The following is a 21,658-nucleotide window of genomic DNA, read 5'->3' as shown; positions in this document are numbered from 1 at the left end:
ATGAAAATCAGGTTTGAACCTAAAAATGAATTTAGGAACCTTTTTTGTAGTAGAAGGAGCACAACTTTGTGAGTAATAGAGCAAAGGCTTCTGGTTTCGGCCCTGCCACAAACTTGCCATGTGATGTGTAAATTAACCGGCCTGGAGGTGACTTTTCTCATCTATTAAATGAGTATGTGACCAGATATTTCTTAAATTTCCTTTACTCTTTATTTAATCGAGATGACATTTCAATTAGGTAAACATATGATTAGTCTCGACAAGAAGAATAAAAATATATGCTTAATTTATTTTCTAATTATTCATACTGTGGACATTATATGTGGTACAGTAGATGATGGTGACCTTGTTTATATCACCTAGAAATTATATAGTCATGGCTTAGATTTTATCCTTAATTAAAAAAAAATTTAAATTGTCATCATTGCAAATCTAGAAGTATTTCATGTCATATGTTGATTCATATAATTTCCAGATTATATTTTAGCCTCTTTCAGAAAGTGCTTAATTTGATCTGATTAATATTATACTTTCCTGAGCACTTCAATCAGTCTAGAAATGAATTTATTCATGTTGAAACATTTCTTTGTGGTCAGTTAGTCAGTCAGTGCAGTCTTATTCAATGAGGAGCAATATTAAAAACAATTGCAAAAATGCTCTCCTACGTCTTTTGGTTATTCATAGTATGTAGTAATTCAGTTTTATAAAGCTTGATTAAATGACATTAAGGTATGACTTTTATAAAGGGTTTGAAATTATATTGTTTGGCCAAAACAAAGGCAGTGTTTCCTTTCTTGGCTTCCACTCCATCCAGCCCCCCTTTCCTCCACCTGCTTGAGGAAAACTGTATTTCTTCAGACAAATCTCATAATTGCCCTTCTGTGCCTGATTTGGGCCTCAGGAAAGGCCCATAGCATCTGTAAAGCTGGCAGAAAAATGGTATTTCCAGGCAGGCACAGGGTTGCTGGGTAGTGAGCCAATCCAGAGCTTTGTCTGAGCAGCTGAGAACTTTGCCGGAGTATTACCACGGTGTTCAGTAACACGGACCTGTGCCATGAGCAAGTAAAGCACTGAGCAAGTGTCAGGGTCAATATTTATAGACCACTACGTAGCTGCCTTGCAGAGAGAGAAAGCGAGAGAGAAACACGCACACAGAGGGCAGGGAAAGAAAGACTGTACTGGAGGGAACTTTAATTTCCCAGGTTTTTTTCTTAAAACATTCTTTTTGATTGTCAGGTTCAAACTTCTGCTGAATCACAAGCATTTTCCGTTGAGCTATGACAAGAGAGGATACAAAAAGTTAAACAAGCAAGCCTGTCATACGTAGAAGGTAAGTAATTAGCCAGCTCAGTCTTGCTTTTGCTCGTAAACTCCATCTCCCTTGTGGCTGCTCAACATCAGTAAGCAAAGGGCTGTGTGACATGTTAAAGCTAATGAGGAAAGGCTGCCTGCTGGTTGAGAGTGTTCTTGGTGGCAGTGTATTTTTGTGTTCTGCTCTTAAAGAATGTTGTGTAGGTTCAAAATACACTACAGAGTCGTGGGTGGTGGGAATGTCTCTTGAACACTTATTCCGTGGTGTGTCCTGTCAGTAAATTTCTGTGTCTTCATTCTCTCAGACTTGAAGTCTTCTGATTTGTAAATTTGTGTTTACTTTTTATATTGGTATTAAAACATGATTATTAGTAAGTTTATAGTGGATGCTGGTTTAGAAATGGAATAAGGAAGAAATTCAGATGAGTGGGTGAAGATGTTGTTGACTCTGTGAAAATGTGTAGACTGTGAATATGAGATGTGAGAAACATAAGGTCTTTTTGAAAGAAATCCAGTGTCCATTCAGCAGTGCGTTAAAATGAAATAATGACTACTTCTGGGAACAGAGAAAAGCAGGAGTGATGAAAAGTCAGAACAGGCTTCTTAATCCAAGATGCAAAGGACTCAGTGTTTAGGAGAATTTCTCTGCTTGTCTAAGTGACCTGCTAGATTGGGTCCTCACAAAATGTGGTTCTTTACTAAAGACATTAAGTTAACATCCCCTGCTCCACATCATAGTTTTTTCTTTTTCCCCCCTTTCATCACAGGTAGCACTTTGACCCATGATTCTCTATGTGACTATAGTGCTTTTGTATATTCACTTATCATCATTGTTTTGCATAACCCAGATTGACATTAAAAGCAGTGTTGCTAAAGGGGACAGAAAGTACTTGGTTTCTATGTGTTTTCTGATTTAGGACACCCATGCATTGATACACTTGTGTTTTATGTCTGCTGCACATGATTTGGAAAGTAATATGTTGCTTTACTGTAGGTTTGGCATTAACTAGATGAAATTTGTCAACCGAGAGATTGAAAATTTCCCTGTAGGTTTTTTAGTTGTGGGATAACACTACTGTGGTATTTAAAAATTTTAGGTTGGGTGATAGATGGTGATTACAGTTCCAAAGTTTTTTTTTTTTGTATTACATAGATAAGTTAAAAACAAAAGTAACATGAGTGCTGCAGTAGAGCTTAAACTGCAGACCAATAGAGATACAAGAAAAAGCTAGTACTCTGGATAGGCTTTGTATTAGAGTTAATATTCAGGAGCCAGCTCGTTCTAAAACTAGATAAACTTATGTCCAAAACAGTAGGTGGAATATCTTAAGTAAATATCTTAAAATGAAGCCAGTAGTTGTAGAATATCATTGCTGTTGAATCACATAAAAATTAAAAATAATGGAAAATGCTTCAAAATCAGCTTTACTAATTCAGATGTGCTTTAAGGCTAATCTGATATCTAAAGTTAAACTGTATTTGACTTTCATTTAGTGCTTGTTTTAGCCTCTGCATCAAGCATCTTTTTTTTTTTTTCACTTTTTAAGGTATTGGCTACCGTTTTATTAATGGGATGATGTAGACTTTTGTTTATTTTGAAAATGCAACCATGGTTGATTTAGAGTGGTGTTTCTCAAAATTTTCCTTGCTAATACCTTTGGGTAATAACTCTTGATCAAGATTGTAATTTCAGGTCTTTAATATCTTTAACTGATTCATTTTATATGTTACATAAATAACATATTCAATCAGTGATAATTGACTTCTTAAGCCTTTTAAAATTTGTTTTATTTTTATTTGTTCTGGTATCTTGTTTCTGAAGTACCCTATGGAAACTTTGGTCAGAAAGCAAGCTAACAAAATTACTACAATAAAATAAAGTTTTCCCTTTAATCAAAAGAGGAAATAGAAAAGTGTGGTATAGACTGACAGTCTCTAAAATGAGATGTGTATTGGTTGAAGGCTGGTTGAGCATTTTAAAACTTGAAACACTATCTCAATATTATTTTTGACTTTAATGTCAACCCTAATATTGCTTATTTATCATATTTGTAAATAACATTTCATACTTAAGTAAAAGCGTTAGTCACTCAGTCATGTCCAACTCTTTGTGACTCCATGGACTATAGCCCACCAGGCTCCTCTGTCCGTGGAATTCTCCAGGCGAGAATACTGGAGTGGTTGCCATTCCCTTCTCCAGTGGATCTTCCTGACCCATGGATTGAACCCAGGTCTCCCACCTTGCAGGTAGATTCTTTACCATCTGAGCCACCAGCCACGGTGAAATGGGGAAGCATTTCATACATAGACATATTATAAAAATGGATAGGATCTTTTGTATCATGTTTTAACTATCTGTTGAAGTAAAGTTAGTGAATTTAGCTTAAAATGTTAATGTTAGCCCCCTGTCACGGCCCCTACGTCATTTGCTGTACTCCTAGTCCATATGCTATACTACTTTTAGAGGGAGCCGTCTCCCACCAGGATGAACTCTCTACTTTTTCTCACTAAAGCCCTCTCATCCCTGGCCCTCTTTTGCTCATAGATAGAGGTCAGGCTTCTTGGCGTAATGAGTCCCTTCTTGAAGAGCCCCTTCTGATCTGGCTGCTACTTTTGTTCTATATTCCTCTTTTGCTGTTTGCTCTGGGCTGTTTTCCACATCTCTCTTTTCTCCGTGAGAGTATTCCTTCTCCCTCTGCTTTATGCGCCAACACTATTGGAATATCTTGTATTTCTAAAGCAATCCATGCTTTTACTCCTTTCTGGAATTGTTTATGTTGCTTCTTCTGTCATGAAACACCCTCTCCCAGGTCTTTGCCTTTTAGCCTTAATGAAGTTATCCCTTCTCAGATGCCCTGCTGGTCCACTGTCAGCCTCTATGGTCTGGTCTCCCGTGCAGACCATGGCCTCAGCACTTCTGCAAAGTCAACGATACAATGTTTTTGTCTTCCCATATGAGTTTGTGAGCTATGTACGTAGCCAGGTTTTAAATTTTTATTTATTTAATTTTTGTAGCAGAATTAAAGTTTATTCTACTTTTTCTTACAGCACAAAACTTAAAAACAGTATTATTTAGCATTTAATGTACATGAACTAAGAAAACATGAGAAGCCCAGCTGTCAAATGTATTACATTGTGGAAAAAAGGACCTCAAATATATAAAAATGCACAAAGCATTAGTCTTCCTCCATTGCTACTTAGAAAGATATGATTGTTTCTCAGTTTACAAAGAAGAATCAGGACAGTTTAAATTATTAAAAATTTTGCACACAGAACACTGCAGTTGTTTATGTAGGAGGGCATTCTCACCAGCTTCTTCTATACACAATTGAATATATAATTTTGTATGATTTTAAAATGAATTCTTTTGTGTTTTTCCAAGACCTAACATAAAACAGATACTCAAGAACTTGAACTAAGGAAAAACTGTATCAAATTTATTTTAAACCCACTTTTCTTTATAGAGTTAACTTTAATGTAATTTAAAACCTTGGTTAACTGGATTGAAGGAAAAGCCTCTTATGAAGTTGGTAAATGCTTTTGAAACAGTAGCAATACTTAAATTTGTTTCTCTACCAGCAATTATAGTAGGGCATATTCATCCATGCAAGTAGATATTTTTTGAACTAATAACCTATTTGAGTGACATTCAAAATTATCTTGGTTAGCACATACAAATTGAGGATAATAGCCTGCAGATATTTAATTAATTTCATGAAATATATCAACAAAATCAGCTAGTTCCTGCACTTCTATGAATTGCTGTGATAAATTAACTGATGCTTTGGCAAATTGAAGACAGAGTTATACCTTCCAAAAGGTCCAAAGAGAATTTCAGGAGAGAATGGGTCCATCCTCATGTATATTAAAAAATCACAGAGTGGAATGACTCTTCAATGTTACCAATAAAGTTATACCTCCTAATTTTATTTCCTCTTGTAGAGAAAGTTAAGGATTTAAGGAAGTAATAAAAAATCATGACTTAAAATTTCTCTAGACTGAAAGGTGATACTTCATTTCAGTCAGAAGAATTTGCCCCTCAAAATAGAAATGTTCAAAGAAAATGATGGCAATGTTTAAAAAAGTAGTTGAAAAATAGCATCTGTTTCTTTGAGCTCAGATAGTGAATAAAATTTTACTTTCTCTTTAATTGTGTTTTATTTCCCCACCATACATAAAATATTTACTTTGTATGTGAAATAATTTGTGTGCCAGAATCAAGGTATACCTTTATGCACTATTTAGAATAATTCAACACTTTCCTTATTTTGGTTATTTTTACTTCTCTGTGTACTCTACTAGTGGTTTCCACTGCAATTGAAGTCATAAACCTCTCCCAGGTGGTGACTATGACGCTTCCATTTGTTTAACCTTGAATTGTATCTGTCTTAGGAATGAAAACAAGATTGGGTATTTTCACAGGAAATATTGGTAGCTTTTTAATTTGCTTGGTATGGACGATAATTCAATCTGTAATTTTTCTTCATATTTATTTTGCCCACACAACTATCTTGTAGTTAATTAAATAGGTATGATAGGTGTCTTATCAAAGAGTTATAGGTGCAAATTTATGTATTGTACTGACTTATCAAGTGATATAAACCTTGTAAAATGGAAACAGCAGAAGTTATTGTGGTCATGGATTTAGGAATGTACCTTGTTTCCATCAGCCCGTGATGAGAAAAACCTGAGTTTGCCTCAATATTAAAAAATTACAGCAAAAGCAAATGAAGGCAAAGAAAATACCATTACTACCACCAGCAAGAAGTCAAAAAAGCATACAAAATTTTGCTAAAATAATTAAACTTTTATCTTTGTTAGCAGGTTAGCTTGCTAGTCCTTTTCTTTCTATAGCTATGCACGGCATAGAATTCACAGAACGTGAGAGGAGAAAAATGAATTAATCATGGAAGTAGAAACTTCAAAAGCTTCTTCTTTAACTGTTTTATTTTATAGATAGGGCAAATGTTGTACAAAGTGGCAGTATAACTTGCCAAACATCAGCTTTTAAAGTAGCTAGTTAGGATTTTGATTTAAAAAAATGTAGGGCCAGTATTTTATCATTGTGATTTTCCCTATCTGTTTATAATTGCCCTTTTTATTCTGTGTATTGCATGTAAAGCCTAATTTGTTGTATCTCTGAGTTTGTCATATATTCAGACTCCTTTGTATTATTTCACAAATCCTGAAAGTTAAAGCCAGTAATTATTGCTCCCAACTGAGATGGAGGTCTTTTCCACTCATAATCATAGTTAAACAAAATTATTTTTAAATAACAGAAACTCTTTTTTGGCTTCCCTGATTTCTCCCACTCTCTTTGTTAGTACAGTTAGATTTATGCCCTCACAAACATTCTCTTTTGCAGTAGGATATGGCAGATAGTCCTGAAGCAAAAGACAGAAACTGCAGAAACAAAGTTAATACTTTCATTATATCTAAGCTTCTAATAGGGAATATATAGTTATATATTGTTTTATAGCTTTAAGATGACCATTGTATTTACAGCTGGAAAATTATTGAAAATGAAAATGGAAGAACCAAATGTTCTCTTCTATGTTATATAGACTTTCATCTTAGAGTCTTAAAAAATGTCAATAATTAAAGGGTCAGAGAGGAGTAAACCAAGCTTGTTTTGTACATCTCATCTTCTTTTAAGACTTCGCTTCTCTATTCCTGTCCCTACCGTCCCCAAAGGAACTGGAGCTCTTCAATTCTTTCCATTCTCATTTCTGGAAACAATTGCTTGTACTGAAAGATGAAAATGTTTTTGAGCAAGTCACTGGAGGCTTGTCTCAGCCTCAGCCTATGATGTCTATACCTTCTTGTCTCCTCCTCCCTCAGTTAAGTGACCTGCTCCACCAACCTTTCCAGTAAATGAAAATAGTCTGACTATTCTCCATCCCTTAGTATATATTTTCATTGGATTGGTACTTTTCATTTTAAAGATGTATTACCTATCTTCTCAAACTCTTGGTGCTCAGAGATTTATAATTTTAAAACCTTTGCTAATATGATAGAGGAAGGTGATATTTATGTTTTTAATTACTAGTAAACTTGAGTCTGAAGGGGTTATTAGTTATTAGCATTATATTTTTATCATTTATCTATTTACATAGTTCTTTTTTTTTTTCAGAGGCTGTATTTCTCTTATAGGTTTAAAAAGTTTTGGTTTTTTTTTTTTAAGTCAAAGAATCTTGGTTCTTTAAAGTCCTGTTAGTTGTAACTGTTTTCATAAGCTTCTGATCACTTTAAAATTTTGTTTCCGTGATTTGAAATAGGTGTATTGGAAATACCTTTATTAATCCTAATCAGTATTTTCTTCGTCTCCTTTGAAGCTTATAATGTTGTTTACAATCCAAATATATGAAAACTATTTTTTAATATTTCTATGGTTTGTTGTTGTTCAGTCTCCCAGTCATGTCTGACTCTTTGCAACCCCATGGACTGCAGCATGCCAGGCCTTTCTGTCCCTCACCATTTCCTGAAGTTTGCCCAAGTTCATGTCCATTGCATTGGTGATGCCATCCATCCATCTCATCCTATGATACCCTCTTCTCCTCTGCCCTCAATCTTTCCCAGCATCAGGGACGTTTCCAGTGAGTCACCTGTTTGCATTAGATGACCAAAATCCTGGAGTTTCAACTTCAGCATTAGTTCTTCCAATGAATATTCAGGGTTGATTTCCCTGAATATTGACTGGTTTGATCTCCTTGCTATCCTAGGGACTCTCAGGAGTCTTCTCCAGCACCACAGTTTGAAGATATCAGTTCTTCAGCACTCGGCCTTCTTTATGGTCCAGCTTTCACACCTGTATATGACCACTAGGAAGACCATAGCCTTGACTATATGGACCTTTTTTGGCAGAGGAATGTCTCTACTTTTCAACACACTGTCTAGGTTTGTCATCGTTTTCCTGCCCAGAAGAAAACACCTTCTGATTTCATGGTTGCAGTCACCATCTGCAGTGATTTTAGATACCAAGAAGAGGGAATCTGTCCTACTTCCAATTTTTTTCCTTCTGTTTGCCATGAAGTAATGGGGCCAGATGCTATGATTTTAGTTTTTGTTTAATATTTAGTTTGAAGCTGACTTTCACTCTCCTCCTACACTCTCATAGAGAGCTCTTTAGTTCCTCTTCACTTTCTGCCATTAGGGTGGTATCATCTGCATATCTGAGGTTGTTGATGTTTCTCCTGCCTATCTTGATTCCAGCTTGTAACTTAACAAGCCCAGCATTTCTCACAATGTGCTCAGTGTATAGATTAAACAAACAGGGTGACAGCAGACAGTCCTGTCGTACTCCTTTCTCAATCTTGAACCAATCAGTTGTTCCATACAGAGTTCTAAATGTTGCTTCTTGACCCGCATACAGCTTTCTCAGGAGACAGGTAAGATGGTCTGCTATTCCCATCTCTTTAAGAGCTTTCCACAGTTTCTTATGCTGCACACAGTCAAAGGCTTCTGCATAGCCAATGAAACAGAGGTAGATGTTTTTCTGGAATTCCCTTGCTTTCTTTCTCTATGATCCAGGGAATCCTGGCAATTTGATCTCTGGTTTCTCTTCCTTGTCTAAACCCAGCTTGGACAGCTGAACATTCTTGGTTAATTCTATGATTTGCAAGGGACTTATTAACTAACTACTTGAATACTTTCAGTCCCCTTTCCCACTTTTTAATGAAGTTATCTCTTAACTTGTGCTCCTGTGATGCAAATTTAAATCTTTATGTTACCTCTCAACTTGTATTGCATTTAAAATTTTGCATCTAAGAAATAAAATTTCATGTTTATTATTAAGTAAGATTTAAGCATTGGAACATGTTAGGGTGTTGTGGGACTCAACTTGGAGTGTGCCTTGAAATTACTGTAGACAGGAGGCTGCATTTATTACTTATGTTAAAGCAGACTTAATAAGAATATGAATCTGTGAGTGAGAAATTATACATTAATAATAGTCACCATTTATCAAGGTTTTCTGAATAATATATCTGGCATTCCACCAAGCATTGTAGCTATGATTTCATTAACTATTATGATTTCCTTATAAGTTGAGTGACTTACTCTGATTCTTTTTCAGGATAAACTGAGACCCCAAGATATAAAGTAGCCTGATGGGTCTCACATAGCTAATAAATGATAGGGCCATGATTTAAACCCAGGTCTGACCAAAGTCCATCTTTTAAGGAATTATTACCAAATAGAGAACTTATGCTTTTGCCATGAATGTTAAGAGATGCAGGTCTGTGGGGTCAGGTGTCAAGAACCTTCCTGACTTGAGTCTGTCTATGAAGAAATGAACTCAAGAACAATGACTTTCAAAGGCACGTCAGGAAACGGGTGATATGAGGAGCCTTTTATTGTTTGGAATTAGTAATGAAGACACAAGAATCTCAAGGTGGACAGAAATAACCCTGGACTTGAAATCAGGTAAAATCAGCTACATTTTTAGACAACTTCAGATTTTAGTACCTCTATTGATTTTTACAATTTTCTTTCATCCAACACCAGCTTGCTCACTTCTCCCCACTGTACAAAATACATAGCACCATTCCCTCCCTCACATACCTACTTGTGACCTCAGCAAGGAAATTGGCACTGTGCCGCCAGGCCAGCAGGGAGAGACTATTCCATCTGGGCCTCTGTTTTTACAACTACAAGCTTCATTCAGGAAGGACATGAGTCTCCCTAACTGGCAGCCTTGGCTATCATCTCTATTTTAACCTACTAAGTTAAAAGCCTCCCAGTTGTTGCTGTGGTATTTACAGCAGGAAAGGAAATTCTAGATATTTTAGTATCATTAGAACTCAGTACTTTTGTGCTAACTGGTTTACCTGGAGTAGTGTGAAAGGATAGTTTTATCTGCTGTGAATGAGCTTAACCTATAAATACAGTTTGTTTATGTTGGAGGCAGGAATTCCTATATAAAAGTTTATACAAAGACATTTGCTCTCTTATTTGTTTATTATACATTTGACCATCAGGAAGTAATTTGTTTTCCTCTTTAACTCAAGGCAAACCATTTTGCTTCAAGATAATACAGGATTTTCTTTCACCCTGGGTCACTCTGCACTTTGTTGATACATTGGTGTTATTTATGCTAAGATTTACAGTACAGTTTATTGGGATTTTGTTTGCAGCTCTGCCTTGAACACTTGAAGATAAAAACCTTTTAGTTAATAAACAGGTTATTTTTGTATTACTACTTGGAAAGTATGCATTAGTCTATATATGTACTCATTAACAGTTTAATAAATTCTAAATAGGTTATTCATATTCTTTTTTCACTCATCTTTTATAGTTTCCTATTTTTCAGTTCAGGTCAGTAGCTCATTCGTGTCAGACTCTTTGTGACCCCATGGACTGCAGCATGCCACGCTTCCCTGTTCATCACCAACTGCTGTAGCTTACTCAAACTCATGTCCATTGAATCAGTGATGCCATCCAACCATCTCATCCTCTGTCATCCCCTTCTCCTCCGGCCTTCAGTCTTTTCCAGTATCAGGGTCTTTTCTAGTGAGTCAGTTTTTCACATCAGGTGGCCAAAGTTTTGGAGTTTCAGCTTCAGCATCAGTCCTTCCAATGAATATTCAGGACTGATTTCCTTTAGGATAGACTGGTTGGATCTCCTCGCAGTCCAAGGGATTCTCAAGAGTCTTCTCCAATACCACAGTTCAAAAGCATCAATTCTTTGGCCCTCAGCTTTCTTTCTTTTTTCTCACATCCATACATGACTACTGGAAAAAGCATAGCTGTGACTGGATGGACCTTTGTTGGTAAAGTAATGTCTCTGATTTTTTAATATGCTGTTTACATTGATCATAGCTTTCCTTCCAAGGAGCAAGTGTCTTTTAATTTCATGGCTGCAGTCACCATTTGCAGTGATTTTGGAGCCCCCCAAAATAAAGTCTCTCACTGTTTCCATTGTTTCCCCATCTGTTTTCCATGAAGTGATAGGACCGGATGCCATGGTATTCAGTTTTCTGAATGCTGAGTTTAAAGCCAGCTTTTTCACTCTCTTCTTTCATCGAGAGGCTTTTTAGTTCCTCTTCACTTTCTGCCATAAGGGTGGTGTCATCTGCCTATCTGAGGTTATTGATACTTTTCCTGGCAATGTTGATTCTAGCTTGTGCTTTGTTCAGCCCGGCATTTCTTATGATGTACTCTGCATATAAGTTAAATAAGCAGGGTGACAATATGCAGCCTTGACATACTCCTTTCCCGATTTGGAACCAGTCTGTTGTTCCATGTCCAATTCTAACTGTTGCTTCTTGACCTGCATACAGATTTCTCAGGAGGCAGGTCAGGTGGTCTGGTATTCCCATCTCTTTCAGAATTTTCCGCAGTTTGTTGTGATCCACACAGTCAAAGGCTTTGGCATAGTCAATAAAGCAGAAATAGATGTTTTTCTGGAACTCTCTTGTTTTTTCGATGGTTCAGCAGATGTTGGCAATCCAGCTTGAACTTTTGGAAGTTCATTGTTCACGTACTGTTGAAGCCTGGCTTGGAGAATTTTGAGCGATTACTTTGCTAGCGTGTGAGATGAGTGCAATTGTGTGGTAGTTTGAACATTCTTTGGCATTGCCTTTCTTTGGGATTGGCATGAAAACTGACCTTTTCCAGTCTTGTGGTCACTTCTAAGTTTTCCAAATTTACTGGCATATTGAGTACAGCACGGTGTATAGTTATAATTCCATATATGCTTTCATACATTAATTCTACAGGTAAATATTAAGTTTTTCTGTGTGTGAAATTCACTTCATTGAGTTTCTCTCTTTTTCATTCCTCTCTATACCACTTTTAACTTCAACAGTAAATTAATATATCATTATTCACAGTAGTATCTTAGCTTACTAATCTTGAAATGTATTTCTCTCTTTGTTATCAGAGGCTTGTTGGCAAATGAGATAGACAAGGAATAATAGAGAAGGAAAGAATGGTGACCTAGGACACACTATTCTACAAAAGTAATTCATACTTCTTTGAATGTGCAAAAATATTTATTTGTTTAAAATTAGCTAGCATACAATGTGTATGGTCTTTGAGTTACTCATTAATACTCCACATGTAATCTTTTAAAATTATTATTGGTAGAAATAGAGAATTACTTAGTATGACTTTTTTTCTTTTACTGCATCAGTATAAAGTAGATGGGTACAGCTTTCAGAGCACAGTGTGAGCTTAAAATAAGACTGCTGAAGTCATGTTTCTTAACTAGCAGAGCCAGTTTTTTGGTCAATTATAAGCTTTTTTTTTTTCACTGATATGTAGTTAGTTTAATTGGTTTAGTGATTAAATCATTGGGTCAGATTCTTTCCCATTATAGTTTATTAGAAGATATTGAATATATTAATAGTTCCATGTTCTATACAGTGCAACCTTGTTATCTATTTTATATATAATAGTTTGTATTTGTTAATCCCAAACTCCTAATTTATTTCCACCACCACAAACTTTCCCCTTTGGTAACCGTAAATTTGTTTTTGATGTCTGTAAGTCTGTTTTTTGCTTTGTATGTAAGTTCATTTGTATCATTTTTTCTAAGGTTCCACATACAAGTGATAGTATATGATATTTGTCTTTCTCTGTCTGCCTTCACTTAGAATGATAATTTCTAGTTTCATCCATGTTGCTGCAAATGGCATTATTTCATTCTTCTTTTTATGGCTGGGTAATATTCCATTGTGAATATATACTGCATGTTCTTTATCCATTCATCCGTTGGTGGACATTTAGGTTGCTTTCATGTCTTGGCTATTGTAAACAGTGCTGCAGTGAGCAATTTGAAGCTGTTCTTATACTGCACATTCTCTCTTGTAGAAGAGAAATGAGATGCGTATGCCAACATGATTTTAATTTCTTAATAATCTAAATTGCCTAATATGATTTGCCCAGAGGTTGAGAATCAGGTTTTTTTTTTTAATTTTGGTAAATTTTGATGAGGTATTTTCTGTGATATACGTACTTTTTTGTTTATTAACTATATTGTCGGTGGTATAAATTGATGCTTTTAGAGCCATAAAGCATAGTAAGATCAAACACTGATTCACAGATACCATAGGCATGTGGAACTTATGGCATAGCTCTTGTCCTTTGCACTTCTATCCCATACATATTGTGAAAGTGAAAGTCGCTCAGTCATGTCTGACTCTTTGCGACCCCATGAACTGTACAGTCCATGGAATTCTCCAGGCCAGAATACTGGAGTAGGTAACAGTTCCCTTCTCCAAGCGATCTTCGCAACCCAGGAATTGAAGCAGGGTCTCCTGCATTGCAGGCAGTTTTTTTTCACCAAGTGAGGTTTCAGGGAAGCCCAAACATACTGTAAAGTGACTCATGTCTACATGTTGAGCAGTTCAGCAAACAGGTTGACCTGAGTGACCTGGTGGCCAGCATAAGATCACCTGTCCAAGTCATGCAGGCTGTCAGTCCCCTCCTTATTTCCCACTTTGTCTCTTCATCCCCACCCTGCCTCCCTACTTGTTACTATCTTCTTTTCCCTGTTCCTGGTTAATGACCATATTAAATGATTGATTTTAACTTCAGCATTTTCCTTACCTTCCATCTTTCATCTATTTCCAATTATTTCAGAAAATATATTTTGTGTAATTTTAAGAAAACATTTCCAGTTTTAAGATAAATATTAATGCCTAGAAGTAAGAGAAACTTGTATCATAATATGATATTTTTATTTTTAAAATGATATTTCACAATTTCCATAAAGTCATTTACTCTCTGGTTTTATAATGAATAATAACTTGGTCAGTGTTTTGTCATGAATATTTGTGTTTATGATAATTTCATTCAACCCTTACAATAATTCTGGGAGGTGGTTATTTTTATCCTATACTTAAGATGAGGAAATGGAAATCTGAAATGAAATAGCGACTTAGCATGTACAATCATGCCTATGATCACACAGTTTGGAAAGTAGGACAGATAGGATTAGAACCCAGTTCTTTCTGACTCTAGAAGCTTTATAGTATAATGTCTCACTTTCTTTTAAAATAGACAGTTTCACTTTCCTACTCCTACGCATGTCTAAAGTTTTAAAAGTAGTGCAGCCATGCAGATGGCTTCTCAGGGTAACGGAGGTCCAAGTCAGAGGGTAGCCAGCTCATAAAGAAGACTGGCTCTCTTAATATTTACCAACAGGAAAAGAAAATCTCATTTTCTAATATATTATTCTTGTTTAATTCTATGTTTTTCTCACTTTTGTAACTCTACCAAGGTTTCTTTATGTAAAGGTATAGCAAAACAAGTTCTTAGGAAACTCTATTCTTCCAAGTAAATCAATGCCATGCTTTAGCATGTTGTCGAGGGAGGTCAAAGTTTCATCTGTAAACTATACATTCTCGATTTCAATTGAATTCTAGTAGACTTTCTTGGTTTTAAATCACACTGATATGGCATGGATTTTTAAATCACACCATTATGAAAATAGATATTTTCAGATTATTTGGAGATGAGTTATATTGCTTGTATAGATTAACTTTGCATTGCTCTACTTTTCAGGAACTTTATTAGAAATTATGTGGGGTAGGAAATAACATTTAATCAATAAATTTTAACTTTAATTGAGGAAACTATTTTTTAAAGACTTGATATTGAAGAAACTAAAATTATAGATAAAGCTGACTTTTAGGAATTACCTATTGATTTTTTTTTCATGACTTATGAAAAAACCTATTTGGAAGATATAATTTAAGGTTATTATATAATATAACTTCTGTTTGCAAAATGTTTTACATTTTAAAAGCATCTTAATACCCAATGTTCTTTTGACCTTTTGCTCCCCAAAATGCTTTGAAGCAAATTATATGCAGTTTATGGATGGAAAAATTAACATGAAGTGAGCATAGGGTGACGACCCCCAGACTGGGGAAAGCAGTGTTTTGACCTTACCAGAATAGATATTAAAGTTAGTTAGTTTAATTTTAGTATATGAAATGTAAAGAAATAAGTGTGTATTCAATATATGTTAACCCACACCAGACTTTAGAAGCAATAATGAGTAGCAGGTTTAAGTCATTAAAAAAAATTATGTCTGTTAATATTGAGAAAATTTTATAAATTTAGTTATTTCTGAAACTGAGAGAGGGATTTAGAGTATAGCGGCAGAACCCTGCACTGCGTTTGTGGAATTATGTGGGAGTCTAGTTTGAGAACCACTGAGTTATCACATAAAATTCTTAATCAGTATATAGTGCAATAATATTTTTCTCAAGATTTTCATAAGCTGTGTTGGTGTACCAATAAAGAGTTTATAAGGAATACAGATGAGTTTAAATAAACTTCTAAATGTTGCCTCATACTGTATGGGGTAAAGTGGTAACAGCATGAACAATTACATAAACTGTATAAAAATCATATAAATGTGAAGCGAGTGAATTTATCAAATTGATTTTCAGAATTTTCAGAATTTCCCAAAATCTATTTGTCTTTTCATCATCCTTTATGATGGGGGCTTCAACTTTAGCACATCCATCCATACAGCAATCCTAGCACATCTGTCCTTTCTTCTTGTGAGTCCTGGTGAGCCTTGAATCAATGTTGCCACTACAATCAGTGATTAGCTATTCATATGGAAAACTAAAATCAATCCCTAAACACTTCATTTCATAAACGGAAACAAAATCTGTATGGAAGAATTAACTATGAAAAACAGTACTATTTTAAAATATTTAGAAAAGGATATATTTATCTTTTTAGGGTAAGATAAGAACTTTAAACATTAACAGAGAAAATCATAAAAAGATTCATAAATTCAATGACATTAAAATTTTAAAAGTATGTTCATCAAAGAGAAAAAATGGCTAAGAAAAGTAAAAAAGCCTGGTTTGGTGTGTAGAATATATTAAAGATTTTATGAATTAATAAAAAAAGTGCGATCAGCTAATATAAAAATGAATAGGAATTTCAAAAAGAGAAAATTCAGATAGTAAATATGTGAAAGCTTGCTGAGCATCATTAATAATTAGAGAAATGTAAATTACAGCTAGAGTAATATGCTATTATATATCTGTCATGTGTTAAAAATATAAAAGTGTGAAATATACCAAATGTTACTGTGGCTGTGAAGCAACAGGAACTCTCATACAATGTGAATGGGAATGTAACTTGGTACAACTGAAATGGCTCATTGAAATTGAGCTAGTATACTCTTTTGCTCAGCAGTTCCACCCCTAGGAGTATATCCCATAGAGATTCTTGCTTTTATGCCTTAGAAAATAGGAACAAGGTTTTTTATTGTAGTCCTGTATATAATAGCAAAACACAAGACAAATTTGGAAACAACAGAAAATAGAATGGATAAATTGGAGAATATTCGTCCACAGTGGAATTAACATAATAGCAAAAATGAATTAACCTGAATGACTGCCAAAAACATAATGTTGAATAAAAACAAGTCACAAAAAATACACACAACATGACTCTAGTTATACAAGCTTTGTGTGTTGTGCTGTGTTAAATCTTCAGTCGTGTCTGACTCTTTGCGACACAATGAGCTGTAGTTTGCCAGGCTTCTCTGTTCACGGGATTCTCCAGGGAAGAATACTGGAAACTTTGGACAGAGACAGACTGAGTAATATATTTTTGTAGACTCATTATGTATATGCATGTACATTATTATTTTAAAAATCAAGAAAAAATTAAAACAAATTGAGGCTATTGAGTATTCTAGTTGGAGGGAAGGAGGTGGGTTCAGGGCAGACACTGCCCAGAGAGCTTGGGTGATATATAAATGGGTGATCCTTAAAATTTTTGTTTAAAAGTACAATTATTAAATTATGTGTATTATAATTGATTATTATAAACAATGGATTTATAAGTAACATTGTATGTATTAATAATTATATTATTAAACTGAAATTATATAAAGTGCACACATATAAAATATTTCATAATACAGTGAAAACAATTGGAAGAAAGTATTTCTTCCTCTTTTTCTTCAAAAAATCTTAAATTTCAAGTTAATTTTTATGAGAGTATTCTATATAGCTTTTATATGGGTGCTTACAAGTTTGAATTTTTCATATTTTATACTTAGTATGACTCTCTTGCCTTGTTGGCTCTAATGTCCAGAAAGTTATATCATTTGCATTGATTTCTCACCGTCATGATTTTCTGCTGGTAATCTTGTTTTCCAATGGTGCCTGTACCTCACTAGCTTCTGGTCCTTCCCAGATATATATTGCTTTTTTATTTAAGTCTTATCATTTGTTTATTTATTTTTGTCTATCCCAGATCTTCTTTGCTGTGCGTGTGCTTTCTCTAGTTGCAGCAAGCTAGTTTCTTATTGTGGTGGCTTTTCTTGTCACAGAGCACAGACTCTAGGCTTGCAGGCTCCAGTAGTTGCAGTGGATGAGCTTAGTTGCCCTGCAGCATGCGGGATCTTCCCAGAACAGGGCTCAAACCCATGTGCCCTGCATTCATAGGCAGATTCTCAAGCACTGTACCACCAGGGATGTCCTGTTCATACTTTTTTAGCTCATTGACTCCCATGTGTTCAATAACAGGTCTTTTATTACTTTTCTCGATTTTTTTCCTTCTACGGTATTTCTGGGATCCTCAGGAATTTCCCTATTTGTTCACACATATACCAGTGTGCCTGTGTGGACTAACACTCTGTCCCTCCTCAAAGCCGTCCTTCTTAACCCCAGGCTGCCATTCTTGAGCACTACCACCGTGTTTCCAGCGCTGTTCCTCACAGCTGCACCAGGCCCCTTCTGGCAGATGTTGCTGCTTTAAATCATTGCTGTTCTTCACTATGCTCGAGATAGTTTTGCTGCTGCTGTTGATGGTGGTGATCTGTCCCTGGCTACCGGACTATTTCTGCATCTCTAGACTGATTACTTGTTCTGGATCCTGGAAGGTGAGGTCTTGTCCAGTACCCATCAATCTTCTTTAATGCTTGAACCCTGACTTTGTACACTCTGTTGCAAATTGAGAAGAGGAACAGCTGCCTTCCTGCTGTTAATTGTTAATAGCTCTTGTTTTGAGGACCTAAAGAATGTTTGCCTAGGCCTCAAACTGTTGTGGGTTTTGTGGAATTGTGTGTTCTGGTTTAACCTCTGTTCTTACGGACCACACATGCCGCAAGGTAGATGGATCAATAAGGGTTATAGTCACCTTTATCAAGTTATTACCAAAGCATTACCCTCCTCTGAATCTCAGGTCTTATTGCCAAGTCTGACTTGCCATTTCATTCTTCCCTGTAGATAAATTATCTCTCAGAAGTACTGGTTCTAACTTAAAAATTTGCTTTTAGAAATTTTGCAGTTCTGTTGTAACTTCAGACATGATGTCAACTGATCAATCAATGAATCGCAATCTCTTCCTCTCCCTTTCTCCCACTTCCTTTTTTCACTTTCTTATACACACATATAGAACTCGAGATTCTTTGGCATCCAGACATGCCTGCATATGTCAAACTCTTATTGTGGATCAGGTTTGAATTGTTTCTCAGGTAGTTCCTTAGGCTCCAGGTAAATCTGCTGGTATATACTACATGCCTGGAGAGAATTAGGCCCTAACGTATGTGTCACTGCATGTATCAGCATCTATACCCTGAACTCAGCCTGGATCCCAACAAATAACAGTAACCATTATAGCAGCAGAGAGTAGCAGCAAGGATAATTACAGTTCATATATTATTTAATTTAAATTATATTAAAGACTGTGAGATAGATTTTATCATCCCCATTTTACGGGCAATGAAGCTGAGACTCAGATAACATAAATAACCAAAATTTGGATAAACGGTTAAAAAAAAATAGATTTGTGCTACAAAATAGGGCTACCTGATTTGAAAGCCTATGATTTTAACCAAAAATTAGTTTTAAAAAATGTTAACACAGATTCAGTTCAGTACATTCTTTAAAATGTGATTTCAGGTACTGTTTAGCTTCTTATTTTGAATAATCACCCAATTTTTTTCTAAGAATATAATAATTTGTTTGAAAATAGTAGCTCAGTGGTGTATGTTCAGTTTCATAATAATCTGTTGTATTAAATGTTACTCTGTACTTGAGAATCCATCCTATAAAAATTGGATATCCTGCCTACTAAACTGTAAACTCACAAGCTACAGTATTTACCCAGCCAATGAAATCTCTTTAGTCAACATTTGATTATTTTATCATTAAGGACTATTGAGCTTCCATGAAATACTGCAAGTAAGTTTAATCTTTCAGTAACCGTTTAGTAACATTTCCCCCTGAATTATAAGCAGTATAAACTTCTGGAAAATAAGGGAGGGGTTCATTTTTTTTCAGATTGGGTTATTTTATAGAAACATTCAGGGAGGAATCAAAGTGATCAAAACTTTGTGATAAAAAATCTGAATATGTCACATTGTAATGGAAAATATTGAAGTCATCTGAATACTCATTCACAGTAGAATAGATAAATAACTCTCTACATAAAGAACTGTGTAGTTATGCAGTTAAGTGAATGACCTGAGCTATGATTATCAACATTGATTAGTCACTAAAATATAAGCAATTGAACAAAATAAGCTACTGAAGGAGACATGCATTACATCATTTATAGAAAATATTTTAAACATTCTGTAAAGAGTATATATGGTTTATGGATACATATATTCATTGGCATATACATGCATGCATACATATAAACATATATACATAAGACTCACAAACTCACACATATACATTAAAATATGCCTGAAAATGGTAAACATCAAAATCAGGGTAGTGATTATCTATAAAAGGGGTAAGAAGGTATTTGATATTAGAACTGGCTGTCCAGGATTGTATCTGTAATGTTTGCTTTCTTAATCTTGGTAAAATACATGGGTATTCAATTTATGCTCTCTATCCTTTTGGCATAATTGAAATATTTCATATTAATAAACCTGAGCAAACAAATTTTCAATTTTTGAATGGCTTGGCAAAATCAACACGCTTTCCCAAAGGTATTGATAGAGCCCTTAATTTTTAAAAATAACTTTATTTTATTTTTTCCGAAAATAAAGAGAAGCCAAAAGGCAGAGGAAGAGAAAGCTGTGGACCACATGCTTCCTTTTCCCTTTCTATTTTGCTTCATTATATTACTACATACCTCACAAATGGTTTCATAAATACCCTATTTTTCCAGTTCCATGAGGCCAACTTCAATTTATTATTAGCTTTTTTTTGAAAGAAATTCTACTGTACTAAATATACATTTATGCATTATACATATATATGTACTTTATTATTTCATTAATGAAATATATTAATATTATGTATGTATATGAATATAAATTAAAGAACAAATGAGGATGTTTTGCCAAATTTTGCTGAAACAGTCACTACCTACCCAATTAAGCTTGAGTTTGCAATGAACCTTCAAGCCCCAGTGGAACCAGGCTCATTTTGCTAGTCTTCCTTAAGTTAGGATGGATTTACAAAAAATTATTCCTGTTTGTCAGCTAATCTATTTGAATGAATGCAGTCTAGGCTGCCATGTGTGTAGTTACATGTAAAGTTTTCCCTGTGTGACTCATGTGTACTTAAATTCCCACACGGTCCAGTTTTTGTGTAAGAGCACATTGCACTGCAGTGTTAGACATCGCTGTTGACAGCTGCATTTTCTTTCATCCTAAGGTGAGTATTCTTTCACTTACTACCATTTATCTTATAAAACACGCGTGCTCACTCAGTCATGTCCAACTCTTTGCAACCCTATGGACTGTAGCCCTCCAGGCTCCTCTGTCCGTGGGATTCCCCAGGCAAGAATAACTAGAGTGGGTTGCCGTGCCCTCCACTAGGGGATCTTCCCAGCTCAGGAATCGAAGCCACATCTCCTGCACTGCGGGCAGATTTTCCAGTGCTGAACCACCAGGGAAGCCATTTATAAGGCATACATATGTATTTAATGAAGTAGTTTCTTCTTCCCAAAAGAGAGCTCAAAGTAGATTAGAGTTGACTTCATGTAATTGAAAAAAAAAAGTGATGTTTAAGAAAAAGTTGTAGAGTATGTGGCAGGTCCAGGCATCAGTTTTCAATATAATCTCACTGCTCTGATAATTTATCTGAAAAAGGCTTAATAGTTTGATGAGAGATTAAAGGGTACATTATGAAATTAGAGAGCCTAGGGTATCCACCGACAAGTCACTGTATGAACTTTAACAAATTAGTTAACTTTCTGGGGCTTCAATATCCTCATTTGTAAAGTGGGTTTTTTTTTTCGCTTGAGTAGAGTCTTGGTGTGGAGAATGAGTGCACTCAAGTTAAAGAGTCAAGTCAAAGGGCAGGCACCGTGCAACAGATGGAGACCTAATGAAGACATTTGCTTAACTGGGACAAAGGCAGAGAACTGGAAGATGCGGGAAACTTTAAAGACC

At 35.2% G+C, this 21,658-nt stretch overlaps 1 protein-coding gene across 12 annotated transcripts in view; it reads left to right on the top strand.

Moving 5' to 3' along the window:
- Positions 1 to 21,658, top strand: part of BMPR1B (bone morphogenetic protein receptor type 1B) — a 448,509-nt gene that overhangs the window by 282,570 nt on the left and 144,281 nt on the right. For 7 of the 12 annotated variants that reach the window (XM_069593683.1, XM_069593685.1, XM_069593692.1 and 4 more), the window contains one exon: positions 1,237 to 1,330. The gene's annotated coding sequence lies outside the window, so the exon portion shown is untranslated. Of the gene's footprint in view, positions 1 to 1,035; positions 1,331 to 21,658 lie in introns of those variants that run through there. The other 5 variants (XM_069593691.1, XM_069593682.1, XM_069593686.1 and 2 more) reach the window with 5 other exon arrangements.

This window comes from Ovis canadensis, chromosome 6, assembly GCF_042477335.2.
Source record: "Ovis canadensis isolate MfBH-ARS-UI-01 breed Bighorn chromosome 6, ARS-UI_OviCan_v2, whole genome shotgun sequence".
In the NCBI taxonomy this organism is placed as follows: domain Eukaryota; kingdom Metazoa; phylum Chordata; class Mammalia; order Artiodactyla; family Bovidae; genus Ovis; species Ovis canadensis.
Note: the sequence above shows the minus strand (reverse complement) of the source record. Positions and strands in the feature narration are given on the sequence as shown.